Source organism: Capra hircus, chromosome 4 (assembly GCF_001704415.2).
Source record: "Capra hircus breed San Clemente chromosome 4, ASM170441v1, whole genome shotgun sequence".
NCBI lineage: Eukaryota > Metazoa > Chordata > Mammalia > Artiodactyla > Bovidae > Capra > Capra hircus.
Window position 1 is genome coordinate 105,447,774 of NC_030811.1, and position 16,088 is coordinate 105,463,861.

General features: G+C 41.8%; 1 protein-coding gene across 2 annotated transcripts in view; it reads left to right on the top strand.

Annotated features, from left to right (window-relative positions):
* The window catches only part of ASNS (asparagine synthetase (glutamine-hydrolyzing)), a 152,701-nt gene that overhangs the window by 51,352 nt on the left and 85,261 nt on the right, over positions 1–16,088 (top strand). Inside the window, exon 3 of one of the 2 annotated variants that reach the window (XM_013963150.2) lies at positions 13,156–13,250. The exons of the other annotated variant lie outside the window; for it this stretch is intronic. The gene's annotated coding sequence lies outside the window, so the exon portion shown is untranslated. The remainder of the gene's footprint in view (positions 1–13,155; positions 13,251–16,088) is intronic. 2 annotated transcript variants of the gene reach the window in all.

The following is a 16,088-nucleotide window of genomic DNA, read 5'->3' on the forward strand; positions in this document are numbered from 1 at the left end:
CACAAAGCAGATATGGGAACATATTGAAGGTACTGGGTCTTTCTCTTGCTGCCTCTGAAGAAAGGTGAAGACGGGCAGATGAAGGGAGCAGAGAAAGCACTGGGTTTCCTTAATAAGTTCTTGGCAAGGCCTCTTACAGGAGAGCTTACAATGGAAACTTAACTGACTTTTGAAACAGCTAAACTGGGTTTCCCCAGAAGAAATTTTTACTGCAGTGGTGAAATTAGATTGTCAAAGATTAATGAGGAAGATGCTACATTCTATCAGGATTTTTAAAAATAAAGCGTCTAATTCTCTGAAATTTTAATTTGTATACTGATTGAGACGTAAATTTTTATGTATAATATGATTTAAAAAATATTGCCTGCCATATCAGTAAATAAAGGATGTTGCAACCAACAAACCAGCTATCACTGTCAGTTCAGTTCAGTTCAGTCGTGTCCGACTCTTTGGGACCCTATAAACCACAGCACGCCAGGCCTCCCTGTCCGTCACCAACTCCCAGAGTCCACCCAAACCCATGTCCATTGAGTTGGTGATGCCATCCAGCCATCTCACCCTCTGTTGTCCCCTTCTCCTCCTGCCCTCAATATTTCCCAGCATCGGGAGTCAGCAACGAGTCAGCTCTTTGCATGAGGTGGTCAAAGTATTGGAGTTTCAGCTTCAACATCAGTCCTTCCAATGAACACCCAGGACTGAGCTCCTTTAGGATGGACTGGTTGGATCTCCTTGCAGTCCAAGGGACTCTCAAGAGTCTTCTCCAACACCACAGTTCAAAAGCATCAATTCTTAGGCGCTCAGCTTTCTTTACAGCCCAACTCTCACATCCATACATGACCACTGGAAAAACCGTAGCCTTGACTAGACGGACCTTTGTTGACAAAGTAATATCTCTGCTTTTGAATATGCTATCTAGGTTGTTCATAACTTTTCTTCCAAGGAGCCAGCGTCTTTTTATTTCATGGCTGCAATCACCATCTGCAGTGATTTTGGAGCCCAAAATAATAAAGTCAGCCACTGTTTCCACTGTTTCCCCATCTATTTGCCATGAAGTGATGGGACCGGATGCCATGATCTTCGTTTTCTGAATGTTGAGCTTTAAGCCAACTTTTTCACTTTCCTCTTTTACTTTCATCAAGAGGCTTTTTAGTTCCTCTTCTCTTTCTGCCATAAGGATGGTGTCATCTACATATCTGAGGTTATTGATATTTCTCCCGGCAGTCTCAATTCCAGCTTGTGCGTCCTCCAGCCTGGCATTTATCATGATGTACTCTGCATATAAGTTAAATAAGCAGGGTGACAGTATACAGCCTTGACGTACTCCTTTTCCTATTTGGAACCAGTCTGTTGTTCCATGTCCAGTTCTAACTGTTGCTTCCTGACCTACATACAGGTTTCTTAAGAGGCATGTGCCCTGAGGGATTCAGAATAGAGAAAAGCAGGCTACTAGCCCTAGATAGTTAAGGTGCACATCAAAGGAATGACTTCAGTGAGCCCATACTCTCGCATCTTCCTATACACAGAAAAACACTAAATTCATTAACTTGAGATACCTGGTTTTCTTTATTTTTTTTGACCTTGCCTTGCAGCGTGCAGGATCTTAATTTCCTGACCGGGGTTCTAACCCACACCCCCGGCAGTGAAAGTGTGGAGTCTTAACCACTAGATCACCAGGGAAGTCTCTGTTTTTCTTTAATTAACAGTAATCTTTTGATGTTCAGACTATTGCAAAACTCCTATATATCCTGGCTTCTCCCTTACCTCTTGGAAGCAGTCGGTCAGAGCCATCTGAGAGGATACTTCTGGTCTTAAGTTCTCAGTTTTGTCGGCCAGATAAAATATAGCTCCCAACTTTTAGGTGTGCATTTTTTTTCCAGCCAACAATAGCCTTGTTCTTTATATTTTAACCCCCACGCGAATGGCAGAAAGAGAGGAGGAACTAAAGAGCCTCTTGATGAAAGAGGAAAGTGAAAAAGCTGGCTTAAAACTCAGCATTCAAAAAACTGAGATCACGGCATCTAGTCCCATCACTTCATGGCAAATAGATGGGGAAGCAATGACAGACATTATTTTCCTGGGCTCCAAATCACTGTGGATGGTGACTGCAGCCATGAAATTAAAGGTGCTTGCTCCTTGGAAGACAAGCTATAGCAACCTAGAAAGCATATTAAAAAGCAGAGACTTCACTTTTCCAACAAAAGTCCATCTAGTCAAAGATAATTTTTCCAGTAGTCATGTATGGATGAGAGAGTTGGACCATAAAGAAGGCTGAGCACTGAAGAATTGATGCTTTCAAACTGTGGTGCTAGAGAAGACTCTTGAGAGTCCCTTGAACTGCAAGGAATCATACCAGTTAATCCTGAAGGAAATCAATCCTGAATATTCATTGGAAGGACTGATGCTGAGGCTGAAGCTCCATTACTTTGGCTACCTGATGCGAAGAGCCAACTCACTGGAAAAGACCCTAATGCTGAGAAAGATTGATGGCAGGAGAAGTGGGTGACAGAGGATGAGATGGTTGGATGTCATCACCGAGCTAATGGACATGAATTTGAGCAAACTCTGGGAGATAGTGAAGGACAGGGAAGCCTGGTGTGCTGCAGTCTGTGGGGTCACAAAGAATCAGACATGACTGAGCAATTGAGCAACCGTATTTTAAAAAAACAAAACCAGGAAATTCACACTTTTTACTTTTTTAGTTACAAGAGATTCCCACTGAAACAAGCTTCCTTATTAGAAAGAAAGATGTCAGTCAATGTTACAGATATTTCTGTAAGTTATAGAAATATACAGTGTTACAGAATTCTGTACAAATGGGCTTCACATAAACTAGAAAGTTGTTTAAAACAGGCTAGTCTCAGCTTCTCCATATCTGTCTCATTTTCATCTCTAATTTTCTTACTCATCATTTTTGCAAATGGCTGCCTCAGTCACTGAGCTGGCATGGCTTTGTTGGTCCAGTACTCACCATGGCCTAGCAACAGCTTCTGTGTTTTATGGTTTGAATTCATGATGGAGGGAATCTGCTTGGTCCAGGTCATCTGTTCAAGTCTCTGATCAACCGGTGGATTGGCTGCCTGTTGTGATGCGCTGATAACCTGGTCCAGTCCGCCACGACTGGGAGGTGGAGAGATTGCATGTGATGTGGTGGTTTCCCTGTTCTTCTGGGCATATCCTTATTTCACTCAAAGTATATAGAAAGGAATAAATTGTGTTTGGTCTTAGCAAACCTAAATCCATAAGATGACGTTATAGAAGACAATTCACATGAAATAATTAAATGATGTAACTTGACTAAATTACCAAGTAAATAGTATGACAAATGCCTAGGGCTGAGAGTTCAGCATGATCTGTAGTGACCGGAGAAAGCTTATAACAATGTCAGATGTGGAAAACCTAAAGGAGATCGCCAGATATTCCTCCCCATCCCGCATCCCCAGGGTGTTCCCTGAGTAATAAGTTTTAGATTAAAATTAACATTAAATTGTCCAAAGAATTCTGGTTTGAGATGGCTGAAGAAGCACATGCCTAGGAAGAAAAATATATTAAAAAATGAAAACAAAAATAGCACAATGAAAGAAATGGGGTGGGGGGAGTTGTTGGTAGATAAGAGATTTCAAGAAATTTCTGGAAAATGTAAAATGGGTTAATGAGTGTTGATTGATGAGGCTGAGTAGAGGAGGCCATAGCCTAGAACACGGTAGGGTGCTGCCCATCTGGAAGAAGCCCAGGCAGGCTCTAGACTTTGACATAGCAGATAACAATAGGGGATAGGACTGAGAAATTGGACTGAAAGGGTCTGTAGACAGCCATTAACCCCAAGTGAAAAATTGGAGGGTTCACATAGTCTTAATAAACTGCCTAGGAAAAAACTAGGGCAGATGACTAGAAAACATTCCCAGGATAAATGCCTCCTTATTCTGGCATTTAAATGTTCCTAGAGTTACAGGACTCAGTAGGTAAAGAATCTGCCTGCAGTACAGGAGACATGGGTTCTATCCCTTGTTTGGGAAGATCTCCTGGAGGAGAGTGTAGCAACCCACTTCAGTATTCTTGCCTGGAGAATTCCATGGACAGAGGCGCCTGGCAGGCTACAGTTCATGGGGTCGCCAAGAGTGGAACACGACTGAAGTGAATTAGCACGAATACAATTACAGCTGGCTTCGTGCCTGCACAAACTTTACCTCCCATTAACTAGCCCATCTATATATAGCTCCTAGAGTCTTTCTACTGTAATTTTTAAAAAAAAGTTTTACTTTGGCATAATTTTAGATTTACAGAAAAGTTAGAGGAAAGAATTCTCATATACATTATACCCAGTTTCCTGTAGTATTAATATGTTACTATGTTTACTTTTTACTTTCTCTTTTCTTGACAAATAGGTAGATAGACATACAAACATTTTGTTTTTTCTCTGAACTGTTCAATTAGTCAGACATGATGCCTCATTTTAAAGAACAAGGCATCATTTTTAAGGTGTATTTCCATTAATGTATATTTCCTTAAAATATTAAATACTGTAATGTGTATTTCCTTAAAATATTCTTATACGAACAGGAAATTGATTAAAAATCAGAAAGTTAACATTGACATAATACTATTATCTGGTTGTTGATCTTATTCAGATTTTGCCAATTAAAAAAATGTCCCTGTTAGCAATAGAAATTTCCGTCACATTGCATTCAGTTGCCATGTCTCTTTCTGTCTCTTTCAGTGATGACCAACTTCATAGCCTTTGTGTTTCATGGTATTGACATCTAAGATTACTCTTCAGTTATTTTGTAAAATGTCACTCAGTTCTGGTTTGTCTAATGTTTCCATATGACTAAATTCAGGCTCTACTCTACTGGCAGCAAATCACAGAAGGAAGAGACTTTTCTCAGTGCATCTTATCAGGAGGCATCTGTTGTTAGTTTGTCCCATTATTGCCTAAATCTTAATGTCAACAGCAAGCAAGGATCAACAGATATCAGATGAAGGTCTCTAACATGAAAAGAAAAACCCGAGATACACTAACATGAAGAAAAAAAAAAAATTCAGGGAACAGAGGTACACTTTAGAATAGGAGAGATTTTCCAGTTGGTAGCTTCTGAGATGTCAAAAACAAAAGGTAAACTATAAAAGATAAATATCAAAGGTATAAAAGGTAAAAGGTGTAAGAGGTAAAATATAAAAGACATAGCTGATCAGTGAGTGCTGGGATCATGTATTAGGATCAGATTTGCTGTATCAAACAACAGAAAATCACTTAAAAAATCAGAGGTTGACAACGTAGAAGTTTCTCACTCGTATAAAAGAAGTAGATAGCTCTGAGGTGATTGGTGACTTAAGTGGGTCACCAGGAACGTTAGTGTGTTGCTTTCCTATTCTACCGTCTAGTAGATGCTCTCTGTTCTCAAGGCCCCTCACAGTCCAAGATGCTGCTGGAACTTTAGCCATTGTGTCCGAATCAAGGTCAAACAAGAACCATTTTTTTTTTAAAGGAGTGGGGGTTGTTACAGTGTCAGCTATCTTTAAGCAGCTTTCCCATATTTTTACTTACATCTCTTTTGGCCAAACCTACATGCAAGGAAAGCTAAGAAATGTAGTCCTTTATTCTGGGCAGCAATGTGGATCACGTAATAATTACGATACTCTTACTAAGGAAGAGGATATTGGTATTGACTTAGGCAGCTAGAAGATTCTGGCACCTAGTTTAATAGGCAGCATAATTTCCACAGCAGAAAGGAGATGCAAATCATTAAGTATCTAGTACATACCTGCTATATGTGTGCTCAGTCATGTCAGACTCTTTGTGACCCCATGGACTGTAGCCCACCAAGCTCCTCTATCCATGGGGTTATCCAAGAATATTAGAATGGGTTGCTAGAAATGGAGACATTTCTGTCTCCACTAGTACATACCTAACAGGATATGTTTTTGTACACATAGTCATAACAATTTAAAATTTCAGAAATCTAGTGAGTGGAAAAAAGAACAGTGTCATTCCAAGCAAAACAAAACATATTTAACAAATACATAAAAGATGTTTAACCTGTTTACAAAAGTAGAGGATGACAAATAAAAATGAAATTTTTTCAGAATCAGCTTGGAAAAATTAAGATATTGAAAATATCTTATGTCGGTATAGGTTTTGAACAAGAGTTTTCTCTTCAACTATTGGCATAAGTATAAATAAAGTCAGCCTTTTGGAAGGAAAATTTGGCAGCACTTACCAAAATATGAATGTATTGGTTTTCTGTTGCTGCTATAACAAATTACCATAAACTTTATAGACTTTATGTATATTTAAAGCACACAGATTTATTGCTTTAAACTCTATAGGTCATAGTTTAGTATGGCTCTCACTGGATTAAAATCAAGGTGTCCTCTGGTCTGTGTGTCTTTCTAAAGGCTTTAAGGGAGAATCTGTTTCCTGTTTGTCTCCATTTCTGGGACATTCAGTTCCTTGCAGATATGTCTGAGGGCTTCATTTTCTTGCTGACTGCCAGTTTGGGGCAGATCCACAGTCCACTTGTGGTCTTTGGCTCAGGGTCTTCATCCACTGTCCTCAAACCAGCTGCGATGGCTCAAGTCCCTCTCACACTTCACATCTCCTCCTTCTTCTGTCCCAGCTCTGACCCAGTCGGAAAAGTCTCTTTACTTTTAAGGACACATGTAATTAAATTGGGCCCAGCCAGATAATCCAGGATAATCTCCCCATCTCTAGGTAGATAACCTTAATCATGTCTGCCAAATCCCTTTTGCTATGTGAGAGAATGATTCTAGGATTAGAACATGGACATCTTTGGGAGGGGGTGGGAAGCATTACCCTGTCAACCTCCATAAAGTATACACTGTGTTGTGTCTAGAAATTGCACAGAGAACTGCAACAGACACCTTAAAACCTGAGGTGAGGGGGGTAGGGAGACAGAGAAAATGTAAGACTTACAAAGACTAATTATCATTAACTCCTTCAAACTTATCAGCGGCATGAGATGCTAAGGAGAATATGGAGAAAGGCTTTCAAAGTTGTCTGGGGAAATTTTTAAATCCAGATTATTGCTATGCTTAACCAAACTATCGATTGAATTTGGAGGGAAGGGGGAGGGGCATTTTCAAATATTCAAGAATTATAATTTTTCCTCTAACACACCTTTCCTTAAAAAGTTACTTGAGGTGGATTTCAGCAATAAGAGAGAGTAATCTAAGGAAAAGGAAGATGGGGGACATAGGAAGCAGAGAAATAAAGTCCCAAGATGGTTGCTGGGCAGCAGCCCATGGAGAACCCAGCCCACATTGGAGCGGGAAGATTGAGGACTCCAGATAGAAATGGTATCGAAAGACTTCAGGGTGGATAGGACTAGCCCACAGAGGGCTCGAAAATACTGAGGCTATAGTAAAGGTACAGAGTGCATGCGTGCTTTAGTCGCTCAGTCATGTCTGACTGTTTTTGCGACCCCAGGGACTGTAGCCTGCCAGGTTCCTCTGTCCGTGGGATTTCCCAGGCAAGAATACTGAAGTGGGTTACCATTTCCTTCTCCAGGGGATCTTCCTGGCCCAGGGATTGAACCCTTGTCTCCTTCACTGGCAGGTGAATTCTATATCACTGAGACGCCTGGGAAGCCCAAGGTAGAGAACACATGGTCCAACATGAAAGCAACATGTTCTGGTTTAAGTAACTGATGAAGTGTAAAAGACCTCTACTGCTGCTGCTAAGTTGCTTCAGTTGTGTCCGACTCTGTGCAACCCCAGAGACGGCAGCCCACCAGGCTCTGCCGTCCCTGGGATTCTCCAGGCAAGAACACTAGAGTGGGTTGCCATTTCCTTCTCCAATGCATGAAAGTGAAACGTGAAAGTAAAGTTGCTCAGTCGTGTCTGACTCTTCGCGACCCCATGGACTGCAGCTTTCCAGGCTCCTCCATCCATGGGATTTTCCAGGCAAGAGTACTGAAGTGGGGTGCCACTGCCTTCTCCGGTAAAAGATCTCAGCTGTGTTTAAACCACAGTTTTTTACCAACTATGTTTTAAACCACTCTAAGCAGCAAATAAGTAGTCCCTTTTGTGTGAAATACTGCAGTCAGGGCAGTGGGACTGTAGAGGAGAGTACAATGCCTGTGTACAGATCACACCTGGACATATTCATATGTGATGACTGTGTGGGAACATGTCTGGAAGGATGCCTGCTATGATGTTAATAAAGATTGTAGTTGGAGATGGGATTTGAGTGATTTCTTTTTGTTTATCTGTGTTTTTCAAAGTTTTCTAACATGATCCTCTGTCAGCTGTTTGAGTTAGATGGTATCAATGATTTTTAAAAACAATGTAGAGAATATTGTGTCATTATTATGTGGAAAAAACATAATGGAGATAGAAAATATGTTCCAACTTCTGGCTTCAGTACTAATAAGCAAACTGGGACAAGTGGTCACCCTTTATCCTGTTGAGACCTAGCAGGAAAAAAAAAAAGGCCAAAAGCATACAAAAGCATACAAAGGGCGTTCCGTGCATACGTTCAAATTGACTTTGTCTTAAATCGCCAAGTACTGTGCCAGGCACAGGAAACAGGAACAAGATATAGTCTCTGTCCTGAAGATATTCAAAGTCAGAGAAGGAGCAGACCAGGGAAACTTCAGTCACGTCACACAGTGAAGAGTGCTGTGCTTCATGTAAACATGGAGTGCCCTGGAACCCCAGAAAAATGGAGGCCCCCTCAAACCAGGGAGGGTCCTGTGCGGCTTCTGGTAGGAGATGACCTAAGACGTGTTCTCAAAAGCAAATGGGAACAAGCCAGATGGAAAGGGCATTCTTGGCAGGGCAGTGGTGTACACTGTAGGTTGGAAAGACCATGGTGGGCTTCCCTGGTGGCTCAGTAGTAAAGAATCCGCCTGCCGATGCAGGAGACACGGGTTCGATCCCTGAACCAGGAAGATCCCACATGCCGCGGAGCAACTAAACCCGCGCGCCACAACTGTTGAGCTTGTAGTCAAGAGCCCGGGAGCTGCAACTGTTGAGCCCACGGGCCCTCCAGCCTGCGCTCCACAACCAGAGAAGCCACACAATGAGAAGCCCGTGCACTGCAACTAGAGAGAGCCCCCTCTGCATCGAGAGAAGAGCCTGCGCAGGTGAGGACCCAGCACAGTCAAAACCACATAAGTAACATTAGTTTTTAAAAAAGGAAAGACCATGGTGATCCTGTAGCTGCTAGTGGCGTGAGGGGGTTAGAGCCTCGGACGCATGTGATTCTGGCATGGCAGGTAGGAGATGGGTTGTGAAGAGGCTACAAAACCTACTCAAGTGTCTGGGCTTTTACAGCATTTACTCTGGTGGTTGCGTATGAGATGGAGTGAAAGGGAATGGGATCAAGGTTATTTATGATGTGAGGGTTTAGAAAGAACATATGTGATCCTTGTGGAAGCCCCTCCCAACTCACCCTGTCTAGTCAGATTCCTCTGCCTCCCCTACCCTGTCATTGCACCCTACACGTTTCCTTCTCAGTACTTAGATTTCTCTTCTTAAACTATTTTGATCACTTACCTGATTATAGTCTTTCTCCCCCGTTAAGCTGTAAGCCGCACAGGACAAAGACTGTCTTTTTTATCCACCAATGCAGTGCGTATGCTGCTGCTACTGGTAAATCGCTTCAGTCGTGTCCAACTTTGTACGACCCCATAGACGGCAGCCCACCAGGCTCCCCCGTCCCTGGGACTCTCCAGGCAAGAACACTGGAGTGGGTTGCCATTTCCTTCTCCAGTGCATGAAAGTGAAAAGGGAAAGTGAAGTTGCTCAGTCGTGTCTGATTCCTAGCGACCCCATGGACTGCAACCTACCAGGCTCCTCCACCCGTGGGGTTTTCCAGGCAAGAGTACTGGAGTGGGGTGCCATTGCCTTCTCCGATGCAGTGTGTATAGCTTGCACCTAAAGAGTTGTGGGCACTCAACAACTGCCCAGAAAAAGGCAGCAGCAGCGATGGAGGTGGAAAGAAGGCAGATTTGAGAGTTTAGATACAGACTAGAGAGAACCTGATTGATTGATTTAGAGTTGTGCCGGATTGAGTGCTGGGGTTGGAGAGCATAAAGATGAGTCTTCAGGGGCCTGACTCGGGAGACATCAGACTCAACTGGTGGTTGTTGGGTGAGTGTGGGTGGGGTGGAAGGGAGTGGGTTGGGGTGAGAATGTGTTCTCACTAGAGAGCAATTGCAACCCTAAACTCACCCCACAGGTTTAACTCCCCTGCCTTCCTGCTTGTTCAGTGATTCTTAAACTTTGCTGCACCTTAGAATGATGTGTTAAAAACCTGACATGGGGGACTTTCCTTAAATCAGTGAAATCTATCTACCAGTGAAGATAGGGATGGAGCCTCCGAATTTTTAAAGCTTTAAAATATCGATGTTCCGGTGAGCACCATTGTCCCATGAGTTTCCAGATGAGCAGTCCCCTTCCTGCCCTTTGTCTGGAAACCCCAGGCTTATCAGTCATCTCACTCTGCCGGCTCATGGCTGAGCCATCAGCTGGCTTTCATTCCTCTTCACCAGGGTTGGGTCCTGGCACTGAAACCCTTCTACAAATATTTGTGCTTTTAACCTGCCACTGCCTGTCATGTATGTCACCTCGGCCAATATTTACACTTGTAGATGACTGTACTTAATGCTTAATGGTGTGTTCAGCTTAAAAGGTGTAAAGGATGTGAATTACTTGAGTTTTCCTGTTTCCTTTTGAACCTTGGAAAACATCCAGATGGTTCTCTTTAGCCCTTATTCACTTTCTTCAAACATTTCACAACTGGGGCCGGTAAAAGTAGACCCAATGACGCAATACTCAATTTCTAATTTCTTGCCAATAACCAGGAAGCATCTTGTGGGTTGGTGGTGTGGCGAGGAAGAGGGACAGCATGTTGTGTAACATTGTGTACCAACGCAAAATTGGGCTGTGGTTATCTTCTGGGGTAACCCCTGGTGGTTTTTCAGTATGGACATGACTACAAGTGTCTGTGGTTTTTTCAGGGCCCAAGATGATCTACTGAAAGTGATGAGGTCCAGGAATGAAACTTCATTGTTTGAAAATTAATTTTAAAAATTAATAGCGTGGTTTTTTTTCTTCAGAATCTATACATGATTTGACAGTTGAAAGTGTTTGCATCTTACTTTCCGTATTTGGTTTCTACACACATTCTTTGATCCTGAAGACAAATTTTGTACTTGGAGACTTTGATTTCTTCTATGGCAAAGCTTCTGGAGGATCTTCCCTAGTGGCTCAGATAGTAAAGAATCTGCCTGTAATGCAGGAGACCTGGGTTTGATTCCTGGGTCAGGAAGATCCTCTGGAGAAGGGTATGGCAACCTACTCCAGTATTCTTGCCTGCAAAATTCCATGGACAGAGGAACCTGTTGGCTACAGACCATGCAATCACAAAGAGTCAGACATGACTGAGCAGTCTCTCCCCAGGGCTCGGTTTGGCACTGCCTGGTCCAAAATGATTTTTGGGTTCCCTGGTGGCTCAGACGGTAAAGAATCTCTGGGTTTGATCCCTGGGTTGGGAAGATCCCCTGGAGAAGGAAACAGCTCCTCCCACCGGTATTCTGGCCTGGAGAAGTCCATGGACAGAGGAGCCTGGCAGGCTACGGTCTATGGGATTGCAGAGTCATAGATGATTGACAACTTTCACGCACAAAGCTTCTGGAAGTGCTGCTGGGAGGAGAGATGGCTCATTTTCAGGGTGAGCCTAGTGAGGGGGCAGAGAAAAGCTCTTGCAAGGGGCTGGAGCCCCAGGTGCAAAGCCGGGAGGCTGGATTTGGTTGGAGGAGCTGCAAGTGATGGGATGACTGGCTTGTAACAGTTAAGGTTAGGTGAAAGGCTGGAATGAAGAAGTGGGTGGGCACAGGGGTCTCATGCACTCAAATGACATCCCTACAGCCTGCAATGACATCTTCCTCTTCTGCATCCTGCACATCCAGCTTTCCAAAGAGTGAAGTGTTAGTCACTCAGTCGTGTCTAACTCTTAGCCCACCAGGCTCCTCTGTTCATGGGGTTTTCCAGGCAAGAGTACTGGAGTGGGTAGCCGTTCCATTCTCCAGGGGATCTTCCCGACCCAGGGATTGAACCTGGGTTTCCTGCATTGCAGGCAAATTCTTTACCATCTGAGCCATTAGGGAAACTGATAAGTGTAGATGTGATCGTTGTGCTTTTCCCTTAAAAAACAAAAATAAAACAAAAACTTGACTATGTTTTCCAATAAGACCAAATTCTTTAGACTCCCTCAGTCTTTGTGAGACTTTTTCCCTGCTTCTTTATTTAAAGGCAAAGTGTGGAATACAGAAAACAAAAAAAACCCAAGGACAATGCAAAAAGGCACTGGAGTTCCAGGGGACATTCCACAAGGTGACCTAATCAGGGCCATTTATTTTGCACACACAAGACTGCACAGCCTCTTTGACTTGAACAGGTCGAATTCCTTGCAAAGAATTTTGCCTTTGGGAAAATCCCTGAAAAGTCCTTCAGTGTTTAAGTCCCTTAAAGAGTCAAGCGATGCTTGCACTTGAGAACATGTGGATTATCTGAAAATATCTTCTGACTGACTTCTAATATAATTCCACAGTGGTAAAATTACAGACTCTGTATTTTAGTATCTTTAGACCATGAAATTTTTGCACTTTATTTTTTGTCCCTGGTTATGTTCCAGCATCTCCTAGTTTATAGTCTATGGGAACTTGAACAGAATTTGTATCCTACTATTGTGGGAAAATTGTATGAATCTTAATCATGTTGAATTGGTTCATAGTGCTTTTCAAATCTACTATATCCTCCTGCTTCTCTGTGTATTCATTCTATTAACTTTTGAGAGTTTGATATTGAAACTCCAACTAAAAATCTTATTTACTTAAAAAATAATTGTGATATATAGTGGAACTATATGTAACCTTGTTCTGTATTTTCCAAGTCTATGGTAAATGTGTTACCATAGTTTCATAATTTAAAAAATGAGAAAGAGGGCGGAAAAAGAAGAAATGCTAATCTAGCGGGTTATTACAAGAAAGAAGCAAGATCTGCTGTTTAAGACCTTGCTTCTTTCTTATACCAATCTTATTCTTTGGCCAATTTTGTCATTTTGCAAATGTTCCTTGCTCTTTTAAACCTCCATGTTTTTGACTAAAGGAGTCCTTTTCTTTTTTTCCCCAGAATGCCTGTTCTCCGTCTATACCTGGGAAGGCTTATCAGGTTTGAGGACCTAACTGAAATGTGATTTCCTTCATCCGATTGCATTGTCATTCCAGGTGGAAGTGCCTTTTATCTGTACTTGATTAGAGTTTAATATTTTAAAACTTTAATTAGAGTATAGTTTACATGAATTGGCCAAAAAGTTTGGATTTTTCTGTAAGATGGTACAAAAAACCTGAACCAACTTTTTAGTCAACACGATAGTTCCTAAAAGTAAGTGTACAGGTTGATGAAGTTTCATAAGCTGAACACACTTGTGACGCCAAGAACCAGAATGTCACCAGCACCTAGAAAACCTTCTCCCATCCCCACTCCCATCCAAGCGTAACAATGGTCGGCAGGTCAGGACACAGATTAATTCTGAACTTCATCAAAGCAGGATCACAACTGCTTTTTAAGAGTATATACTTTTTCATATCCATATCTTTCCCCTAATATTATGTTTGTGAGATTCATTCATGTTGTTACAGTATTTGTGGATGATTCATTCTTGTGGCTGTGTAGTGTTTCATTGTGAGAATATACCGCAAGCCAGTCATGCATTCTACTGTTGATAGCCTATTTGCTACTTTGAACGTTCTAGTATACACCTTTTGGTAAAAGTATGTGTGCGTGTTTGTTGCCTGTGAACATAGCAGTAGAGTTGTGGGGTCATAGGTGCACATACATAGATACTGCTAGCCAATTTCCCACGTGACCGCCTCACTGTACACACCCACCGCTGATGCGTGGGAGTTCTAGTTGCTCCACATCCTTCCTGTGACTTGATATTTCCATCCCATCCATGCACTGAATATGCCTTCCAAAAAGTGTCTACCACAGAGTTTCTATTCAAGGCTACAAAGAGACCCAGATCAATGTATAAAGTAGAACAACCCCTCCCTCCCTTCAACTCTTCTGCCTTGTGAGGTGGTTTTTTTTTTGGTTTGTTTATTTGTTTTGTTTCGAGTATTTGAGAAATAAAATTTCTTCCTTATTTTAAAAACTAAAGAGAGCATAGGAAACCTTCTGATGTGCTGGAAATGTTCTGTATCTTACACAGTATGGTGGTTACATAAGCATAAATGAACATGAATGAACATAAACATGAATGATTTAAAAAACTAATAGAGCACCAACAAATTTGTATACCTTTCTACAGTCCCATCCCAACGATCAGTGTAAAGAAGAGACTTATGTGAATACATATTCAGAATAGGTTCTTGCCAGGCTGGGGAGTAGATTAGTGATTTGAATGTAACCCAGTCTGGAGGTTCTCAGAGAAGCAGATTGACCACTTGTAACATGGTGCCTATTTTCCTGCCTCAATTGTCACTCTAAGTTTACTTGATGGAAAAGGGGAGAGGAATCAGTGTACATTTCTTCCAAAGACAAGTTGGTTCTAAATGAAAAGGTGATACTGGTAAAAACTCTTCAGCTTCCTTCAAATACCATGTTTGTGCCGTGTTTACTCCACTGCTGTTTGTATTGGGCACTCCGAAGCCTAGAGTTCTGGAATAAAATAAAGATCAAGCATAGATCTAGAAATCTTTAAAAAAAAGAAACAACTGTAAGGTGTCATTTTTATTGGTTTTTTTTTTTTTTTTTTTTTGTCCCAAAACAATATTGCCACCTATTGGTAGAAAAGGAGAACTTTATTTCAGTGTTTTAATTGCAAGCAGTAATGATTCAACCATGGATGAAAATAAGCTGTATTAACTCAACATTTTCACCCTAACCTGCTCCCACCACCTTTCACAAGAGATAGAGCTCATAGGATTCTTAAATGTCACAAAATCAAGTACTTGATAGGGCATTACGAATCCCTCCAGAGAGCTGGCATCACTGCCTTCTATGTTTGCTTGAGAGAAATTTTAGATGTTTCATTGTTAGCTATCATTCCATATAACAATATTTTAAGATCAAGAAACTACTTTTTCTGTCACGTGTGTTAGTAAATTCTCCCAGTAAATCTCACGCTCATTAGCAGAGATGTGTCGTCACACTGTTGTGTTTACAGTATTGTTCTGCTGAAAGTTTTCACTTTTGTCTCAGACGCAAAGGATTTGTTAACAAAATGATCCACTTGTTATATACAAATAAATAATACCAGTATTTATTAGAAGATTATCTGGCTTACTTTCAGTATACTAATACTGAAAGAAAAAAGAAATAGAAACAGCAGAGGATACATCACCAAATTGGGTTTTGACCAACATCCAGACTCAAACAGCACTGGGAAGTCCATGACACAGCACCTCTGGAGTCCTAACTGGGAGAAGGTTCCAGGCAGTGCATCAGCTCTGTGGCTGGGACTTCAAAGATTGAGTTCCTGCTTAAAATCCTAGGATGTAAACTGATATCATCATCAATCTGTGAGCAAACTGCAGCTCTGGTTTCATGTTCAGTTCACTTCAGTCGCTCAGTCGTGTCTGACTCTTTGCAACCCCATGGACTGCAGCACGTCAGGCTTCCCTGCCCATCACCAACTCCCGGAGCCTACTTAAATTCTTGTCTATCGTGTCGGTGATGCCATCCAACCATCTCGTCCTCTGTCGTCCCCTTCTCCTCCTGTCTTCAGTCTTTTCCAGCATCAGGATCTTTTTCAATGAGTCAGTTCTTCACATCAGGTGGCCAAAGTATTGGAGCTTCAGCTTCAGCATCAGTCCTTCCAATCAATATTCAGGACTGATTTTCTTTAGGATGGACTGGTTGGATCTCCTTGCAGTCCAAGGGACTCTCAAGAGTCTACTCCAACATCACAGCATCTAAAGCATCAATTCTTTGGCGCTCAGCTTTCTTTATAGTCTAACTCTCAATGGTCTAACTATGACTACTGGAAAAACCATAGCTTTGACTAGATGGGACTTTGTTGGCAAAGTAATGTTTCTGCTTTTTAATATGCTGTCGAGGTT